Source organism: Eschrichtius robustus, chromosome 5, assembly GCF_028021215.1.
Source record: "Eschrichtius robustus isolate mEscRob2 chromosome 5, mEscRob2.pri, whole genome shotgun sequence".
Lineage (NCBI taxonomy): Eukaryota > Metazoa > Chordata > Mammalia > Artiodactyla > Eschrichtiidae > Eschrichtius > Eschrichtius robustus.
In genome coordinates, this window is record NC_090828.1 from 123,299,914 (window position 1) to 123,309,267 (window position 9,354).

Here is a 9,354-nt window from a genome sequence, read left to right on the forward strand (position 1 = left end):
ACAATTAAAGCTGAGCTATGATTTCTTTGACCCCAGTAGTGTTGCCTTCTCTCTGAAGCAAAGAACCATTGAAGAATTGTTGAAGCAACGGATGGAGAGTCGCCCAGCAACATGATTCCCCGGGAATGACAAGTAACATTCCTTGATTCAGGTACCAGTGCTAGAGAATAATGAGACTTCAACTTAAAAATATTAATTATAGACTACTTATAGGAGTAGACTGATGTTATGGATAAATACACCTGAAAGGGCTCTTTTAAAAATTACACCCTAAACAACTGTCACAACCCTATCTCTTTCCTTTTTTTTTTGGCTGCATCAGGGCTTTGTTGCAGCACGTGGGAGCTTCCTTGATACATGCAGGATCTTTCGTTGTGGTGTGCGGGTTTTCTCTCTCTAGTTGTGGCGCTCGGGCTCCAGGGCACATGGGCTCTGTAGTTTGCAGCACGTGGGCTCTCTTGTTGAGCCATGTGAGCTCAGTAGTTGTGGCGTTCGGGCTTAGTTGCCCCGCGGCATGTGGGATCTTTGTTCCCCGACCAGGGATGGAACCTGCGTCCCCTGTGTTGAAAGGCGGAATCTTTACCGCTGGACCACCAGGGAAGTCCCCCTGTCTCTGTCTTTCTTCTCTACTGCAGTCTGTCCTCGACCTCCTCTAACAAAAATATATTTTGTTCCTTCTCTGTTTTAAATCCCTTGACTTTCTGTCACCTTCAGGATTAAGTTGTTTCTTCTGTGATCCGGGCTCAGCCCAAAGTCCAGCTTGCTCTGCTGCCATCCTTTCCCCGGTGCATCCTGTGTCCCGGCTGCTGAAAGCTGAATTCCCTGGAGCCCCTCCTCGGCCTCCTGCGGTCACAACAACACGTACTGCACATGCTGCCAGCTGACCTGAAGGCCTTTCATCCCTCTCCTCCACCCTGGCCACTTGTCCTTTAAGACCTAGCTCAAGTGGCGTCACCTCCAGGGAGCTTGTTTATAGCTTTGACATAAATTTTCTGAGTTTGATATGTCTCCTCTGAGCTACCTGAGGCCTCACTATTCTAGTATTTATCAAGTTTTTCTTTGTTTTTTGTTTTCATTGGCTGCGCCATGCACGTGGGATCTTAATTCCCTGACCAGATATCGAAACTACGCCCTTGGCAGTGAAAGCGCAGAATCCTAACCACTAGACCACCAGGGAATTCCCTATCAAGTTGTGTTTTAATGGTCTGTTTATCTATTTCTTTCTACCACCACCCTCCCACAGACAGACAGACAGACAGACAGACACACACACACACACACACACACACACACGAGATCATGAGTTCCGTAAGGGCCATAACTTGTGTTTTTATCTCTGTATGCTCAGAATCTAGCATGAGTGTCTGAAACACATTAGATGCTCAAAAATTCTTCATTACTGGGGAGAAGAAAGGAAGGGAGGAAGAGGGAATTGAGGGTACATCAAGGCTCAGGAGAAGTAAGCTTTAAGCTCGAGGTTGTTCTACTTATTGGTGCAAACAAATTGGCTAGAATGAAAAACACTGAAGGCATCAGCTTTTGTTCCCCACTTGATTTACAACTACCAACATGTTTTGTTTTGCCTTTGCTATTAACAAGACTATTCATAGCAGGACTGGGTCACAGTGACTGCCACAGTGCTTGGCACTTAACAAGAGCTCAATACCTATTGGTGAGTTGACTTGTCCAATGTTCCGTTTTGCCTTCCATGGGGCAGGCAACTAGGGATCTCCTGTCAATCTGTGGTTGTGAGCCCCCCGAAAGGCCTGTGTGAATGTTCTCATTCCGTGCAGTACCCGTGCTCCTGAACAGTTGCCCCATCAAAATGGCCTCGTAAGGTAACATGGAAATCCAGGAGCCCCCAAATGTCCCAGTTTTCTCTGTAATTGTCGTTTGAAACTACCAGCTAGAGGATCCCCATGACAAGCCTTTGACACAACAAGCTTTACCACCCCACTCCTCTCCTCCACTTCCCAGGAAGATAGCCCCTAAAATCACCAGAAGTAGTAGATAAAACTTCTTCACAAGCCCAGTAGAGGAAAAGGGACTAAGTCCCTATTAAACCTCACAGAAGCCATAACTTGGATCAAGACCTCTGCTCTTGGATTGTTACAACTGTTTTTTTTTTTTTTCCAGGATGGCTTATACCTGCAACCATTACACACTTTAAATGCTGTATTGTATATAATCGTGCTTAGTTTCACTGGATGTAACTAATATTTTGGACTTTTCCAGTATGTAGGTAGGAAATGAAGTTACATTTGCTTTTAATGCCCAAACTAAGATTGTTTGAGCCTTAGCCAGCTGTACTGTGAGATATCAGCAGCTCTTACTTTCTATTTATTTCTGGAAGTTTCTAAAGGTGTGCCTCACGAGTGCTTAGAAATCTGTTTGTCCACTAGATGATCATGCAGCATCACCATGTTCTTTCTCTTCCATTCACCACGTTCTGTCTCTCATGTTCTGGCTCGCCCAGGACAAAATCCACTGCTCTCAAAACTTCCTAAAGGGGGACTTCCCCGGTGGTCCAGTGGGTAAGACTCCATGCTCCCAATGCAGGGGGACCGGGTTCGATCCCTGGTCAGGGAACTAGATCCTGCATGCATGCCATAACTAAGAAGCCCACATGCCTCAATGAAGATCCTGCATGCTGCAACGAGGACCCGGCACAGCCAAAATAAATTAAATAATAAATAAATATAAAAAGAAAACTTTCTAAAGGAACCTCACTGTGTATTGCCATTGAGGATGGTGCCCTGTTGAAAACTAACCTCAGGGATGGTTTGGGGAGATTTCAGTGCACCTCCACAATCTTCTCATAATAAAAACAAGTCTCAGACCAAACTCTGCCACCCCTGCTGATACTTATTACAGGAACATTTATTAGCAAGCAGCAGGGACCAAAATGGTCCTAAAACCTCTTCTGTAATTTCAATGAAGTTCCAGCTCCCTGCCATTAAATTTGCCCTGATGACTCCAGCATTCCAGAGGCTGGATTCAGTTCAGGTTAGAGCGGGCTTTGGCAACCAGGAATCCTCAGAAACAGTGGCTGGATATGGGACCATTTAGGAACAATCCTTCCTCAGGGTGCAAGATTCTTTCTTCCTGACTATAAAGAGTGGGAAATGTCTCTAAAATTTATGTCCAGCCTACATATCTTAAATATCATTTCTTTTACCAAATGAGAATGCATTTCTAAGCATGAATCATGTTAGTCAACAAGTTGCTAATTTCATCACTGAAAAGCAATTTCTGGACTTCCCTGGTGCTGTAGTGGTTAAGAGTCCACCTGCCAACGCAGGGGACACGGGTTCGAGCCCTGGTCCGGGAAGATCCAACATGCTGTGGAGCAACTAAGCCCGTGCACCACAACTACTGAGGCTGCGCTCTAGAGCCCACGAGCCACAACTACTGAAGCCCACGCGCTCTAGATCCCGTGCTCCGCAACAAGAGAAGCCACCGCAATGAGAAGCCTGCGCACTGCAACAAAGAGTAGCCCCCGCTCGCCGCAACTAGAGAAAGCCTGCACGCAGCAATGAAGACCCAATGCAGCCAAAAAAAAAAAAAAAAAAAAAAGTTATTAAAAAAAAAAAAGCAATTTCTGACATTCACTGTTCCAGTTAGCAAAGCACTGAAGGAAAGACTGATATCAGAAACACTGTTATGGCTCTTTTGATGTAAGGCCAACTGATCACCCCTGGAACACATATTCTTACTTTGGACAACTGACATACTTAGAGATGATGCTTGAACTAACTAGCACACGTAATCACACCTGGTCAGTGATGAAATATTTAAAGCAATTTTCAGACACAGTGGTATGCTCCTGAAGGTTTCAAGAACATCTGTTCCAAGTAGCTCTCTCCTGCTATTGCTGAAGTCCACTTCCTGGACTTCTAGAGCAGTTGTGGGCAAAATATGGACATAGATCCTCTTATCTGCTTCATGACCTCTATGCCACACTTTATTACCGGCCTTGAAACAGTATTGCCCGTAAGACTACCACTAGCCCTTATGGTACCTTTGTGCAGATTAGAAAAAATGCACCCCTTCCTTCAGGTAGATGCAGCCTGTGCCAGGAGTGGGTTGGATTTTTGTGTCCACTCACCCCGTTGGCCAGGTGCTCTTGTGCATGGTAGAAAAAAGGCCTTGACTCTCCAAGTATAGACTTCCATTAAACCTCTCACAAAAAAACTCCTTTAGCTTTTCCCTCATGTCCTTATCTTTTAAAATTGTCCAAGTGCATCCTCATTTTTAAAACACATACATACACACTTCCTAGTAAAATGTAGAAAAGTAACTACCCATCTCCGCAGGAACAAACAATCATTCAGGCACATGCTAGTCTCAGTTTATGGACAGCCAAGAAAGACTGTGCTTCTCCTCCTTCATGGTGCCCTCAATTTTCCCCAACCCATCACAAAACAAACTAGAAGATTCAGAGAAAGATGATTTAGCCTTGTGACTATTTATATGATTAAATTAGAACATTGAAAATTGACTTCAAGTCTTGTATCAGTTAGGACACTTCTGGTGGCAATGAGCAGAAAACCTCAAGTGGCTACAACTATAAGAAAAATGTATTACCTCACTTAGCAAGAAGTCTTGAGGTAGAACAGCTGCCACGGCTGAGTAGTCCATTGGCTCAAACAATGTTGTCAAAACCGCAGATTCTTTCCATCTTTCCACTTTGTGGTCCTCATTATATCAGCTTAGCTCCCTCCCTGTCACAAAGTGGCTGCCATGGTTCCAGGCTTCACACACAGACATGACAATGTCTGGCAGAATGAGAGGAGCTTTTTGTTCAATGTTCTTTTTTGTTTAATTAGTGGGAAAAGGGAATTCCCTGGCGGTCCAGTAGTTAGGGCTCCACACTCTCACTGCTGAGGACCTAGGTTCAATCCCTGGTCAGGGAACTAAGATCCCACAAGTGCGCAGCGCGGCCAAAAAAAATAAAAAAGATAAATAAAATTTAATTAGTGGGAAAACTTTTCCCAGAATCCCCTCTTCCCCCAGCACATTTCCCTTCCATCTCTTTGCCAGATCTGTGTTACAAGCTCACACCCAAACCAATGACCAGCATGGCAATGGGACCACTGGGATTGGCCTTGGACACAACCGGTATTCACCCCTGGAGCTGAGATCAGGAGGAATGAAGGGCTTTTGTGGAGGTGCACAAGTGTGAGAGACACATGTTCTAGGATGTGAAGAAGGTTCTGGGCAGCTGGTAGGGGGCAGACATAGGAGGGATGCAGGGCATAGCATGCCATGTTGAGGAGTTGGCCTTTATCCCACCTGTCACATTGTATTTAATACTCATTTGTAGAAATTATCTTGAAACTAGAAGCTTTGACTTTAAGTTGAAATTGCTTTTATATTCCCTACTGCTCTCCACTGTGTATCTTCTAACGACACCTAGGTGGAAAAGGATGAGATGGCTTATCTCCTGCCTCCCATTTCCTCTGGGAGGACTCTGAAATGACAGTGAGATTACCTGATGAAGCCATTCATAATAGTGGGGCTCAGGCATTCCTCTCGGGACCCACACACGTGATTCTTCTGGAGGCCTCAGCGGTTCTCACCCTTCGAGACCCCTCAGACCCCGGGACAGGAACAACTTTTCAATACCCAGGCTGGCCGTACTCCTTCCTCACTGACTGGTGCTGTTGAGGCAACTTGGGAGAGCGGCTACACTTCCCCCCGAAGAGAGTTACTCACATTTTCCCAAATGAACTTCTTCCCCTAGGTCATTTTCATTTTGAGCCCTCTTCAGGCCCTGAACTGTGACTTTCAGTCTTAGCACTTCACCTCACATCTATTTTAGTATCAACTGCAAATGTCAAGGTAATGACGTGTGATTCCCTCTCTAGAGCACTATTGAAGATGCTAAAGGAGAAGTGTGTTGCCAGATGACCTTCTGAGGTCCCCAGAAGGAGCGTGCAGAGAGGGAATCCACGTCAACAAGGCTGGTCTCCATGAACAGGAGCAGGAAATAACATTTGCTGTAACCTACTATGGTACCAGGGGATCTGCAGACATTTTATTTAGTCTTGCCCCACAGACTTGACAGGTGGGTATTATCATCCCAATTTTGCAGGTGTGAAAACCAAGTCTGGGATTAAGTAACTTGATCAAGGTGGGATTTGAGCCCAGGTGTGCTGCCTCTAAAATCTGTGGTTTTGGGACTTCCCTGGTGGTGCAGTGGTTAAGAATCCACCTGCCAATGCAGGGGACACGGGTTCGAGCCCTGGTCTGGGAAGATCCCACATGCCGTGGCACAACTAAGCCTGTGCACCGCAACTACTGAGCCTGCGCTCTAGAGCCCACGAGCCGCGACTGCTCTCCTAGAGCCCGTGCTCCGCAACAAGAGAAGCTACCGCAATGAGAAGCCCGCGTGCCGCAATGAAGAGTAGCCCCCGCTCACTGCAACTAGAGAAAGCCCAGCCCTCCCGCAGCAATGAAGACCCAACGCAGCCAAAAATAAATAAATAAATTTATATATCTATATAAAAGTAGGATTACTTGGTCAAAAAGCAAGAATAGGACTTCCCTGGTGGTCCAGTGGTTAAGACTCCACCCTACCAATGTAGGGGGCACGGGTTCGATCCCTGGTCGGGGAACTAAGATCCCATATGCCACACAGCGTGGAAAAAGAAAAAAAAAGGAATATTTAAAAAAAAATCTGTGCTTTTATCAGCACATCATGTCAGGCTCTGGCAGGGGTGCGTGAGGCTGTGTCTTACGGGCATTGTTGTAAGAGGTGACTGATCGCCATGGTGATAAAAATCCTGACTCTGGGGCCCCTGTGGTCGTGTCACAGTTTCCCCTTGTCCTGGTGGGAGCAGCTGGAAGGGTGGGGCGTGGAGTGGGGAAGGTGTGTGTGCGGGAGCAGGAGAGGGGCCAGATTTTGCCCCTCACCCTGTACTCCCTTCACAAATCAGTATTTAGAGCAGCTGCTCTTTCTTTGGCCTCACAGTTTGCAAGAAATTCAGGCAAAATGCAGGCAGGTCACTGGTTCTGAGCCTTAGTACTAGGTCAGGAATAGAAAGATGACAGTTTCTCTCTGAATGAGATGTTCTGGGAGCTGAAAAGACAAAATGAATTCCCAAGGGTTTTCTCTCTCCACTGTGAAACCACTGCTGAATACCCTTCCCTGAACCTCACAGCTGTGTAAGGAAGTAAATTTCCTGCTGCCGCAGAACGAGCCTCTCACTTACCCAACTACGGGTGGAAGCCCCATGGTGGTGAGGCCTGTTATACACAAGACAGTCACACCAGCCAAGCACCCATTTATGTGTTTATCCACCAGGTGCCACAGGTACACGTCAGGAAGCCAGGCTCCTCATCTGCTCAGCAGATGGCAGAGCCGAGTGGCCGCACAGCCCAAGGGGAAGCACTGACCATCTTCGTGCAAAACGAGGCATCTTGGGCAGAAAGCCTGCCTTGGAGAGAGTGATGATATTTTCATGGATGGATATTCACCAGGTGAGTCTCCCAAGGGGCCCCGCATTTCCTTTCTCATATTTTTTTTTATAAAAAGGCAAAACCAACTAATACTTTTTGGGCATTGTGTGACATACAAAATATATACATTAGCAAGAGCCTGAAAGGAAATATATCAAATGGCTAAGAGCGATTATGCTTAATGAGATTATAGGTCGTTTACATTTTTGGTGTTTATTATCTGGTGTCTGGTCTCTAAACTGAACATGAAATACTTCCCTACTAAAAAAAGAAAAATAGAAATTAACTGCTCTCTAAACGAAACAAAGGATAAGGAATACAGCTAGTTCTCCACCTCAAATCTTCAATGTACAAAGGCAGGACCAAGATCTGGATCCAAACTTTGCCTTTGCCAACGGGTGACCCATTGTTCGATCTCACGTTTTTAAATGCCATTTCTCCGACTCCCAATTTTTATCTCTAGCCCTCTTTCCTGAAGTCAAGATTTGGATTTACAACTGCCCATTTGGCAGCTCTACTGGATGTCTCAAAATTAACATTTTATGAACATTTATTAACACTAACATAGAATCTCAAAATTAACATTTCCAAAACTGAACTAATTATCGCCCCCAAATCCACTTCTCTCTTGAACCTCTTTCTCCAGTGATGGCAGTTCCATCTTTCCAACTGCTCAGACCAAAACCCTTAGGGTCGTTCTTGACTTATCAGTTTCTCTCACATCCTACCATCTGTCTGTAGCTCTGGCTGTATGTCATATCCTGTCAAATCATAACATCAAATTACTCCTCTTCACCTCCACTGCTAGTACCGTGAACCACGTTATCACTTTCTACCGTGATTACCGTGATAACCTCCTGGCTTCCTCCCTTGCATTTGAACAGAATTTTAAGAAGGCAGATCTTGTTAGTCTCTGCTCAAGTTCCTCCAGAGGCTCTATCTCACTCCAAGGAAAAGACCTCCTCCCAACTCTCTCTGGCTTTTTTCCCTACCATCTCTCTTACCTTCCGCCAGCCCCACTTGTCACCTTGTGCTCTGTGAATGCATCAGATGCACTCCAGCCTCAGGGCCTTTGCACTTGCTGTCCCCTCTACCTGGAATGCTCTTCCCCCCAGGTGTCTTCACAGCTGCTCCCTTTCCTCCTCCAGACCAGTGTCCCCTTCCCAGTGAGGGCTTCCTGGCTCTAAATCGCTTCACTCAGCCTCAACTCACGAGCTTTGCCTCCTTTCCTGCTCTGTACCTCTCCATAGAACTAATCACCATCTAACATGATTTATTTTATTTGTGTTTTCGTTTATTGCCTCCCTCCCCCTGTAATAGGGGCGGGGCAGGCGCGAGCTGTAGCAGCTCCGCTCAGCCATTGGTCGGCGCTGCAGTGGCCCCACCCCCTCCCCCTCTTCTGTATAAAAGGAGCCCGGAATTCGGACTGAGGGAAGATGGTTTTTTTTGAGACGCTAGTGTGTCTTCCCGGTCTGCTAGCTTTCCGATTAAAAGCGTTATTCCTTGTTGCAACAGCTTGTCTCCCAATTTACGGGCCTGTCGTGCAGTGAGCAGAATGAGCTTGGGCTCCGTAACGCCCGCAGCTGGAATAGGAACTCTATGGGGCAAGGGTTGTGTGGCTGCTGTCCTGGTGTGTCCTCAGTGCCCGGGGTAGAAGAGGCACCAGCTCAGTGGTACCTTTTGGGGCAGGCAGAGTAATGGCCCCCGAAGATGTCTGAGTCCTACTCTCCATTCCTTTATTTTAAAATATGCTCATGTTCGCTCATACTTTTTTCTAGTACTTTTATAGTTTTTCTCTTTAACGTTTATCTAGAGTCACCTGGAATTTATTAGGTGTAGGGATCGAATGAGGGATTCAGTTCTTTTTTCTCCCAAGCTGGCAACCCAGTT

At 46.1% G+C, this 9,354-nt stretch overlaps 1 long non-coding RNA gene across 1 annotated transcript in view; it reads left to right on the plus strand.

Moving 5' to 3' along the window:
• Positions 1-7,458, plus strand: part of LOC137765419 (uncharacterized) — a 52,022-nt gene extending 44,564 nt beyond the window's left edge. Inside the window, exons 4-6 of the long non-coding RNA XR_011074151.1 lie at positions 37-151; positions 5,871-6,070; positions 7,310-7,458. This is a non-coding gene — a long non-coding RNA (uncharacterized lncRNA). The remainder of the gene's footprint in view (positions 1-36; positions 152-5,870; positions 6,071-7,309) is intronic.
• The last annotated feature ends 1,896 nt before the right edge of the window (positions 7,459-9,354 follow it).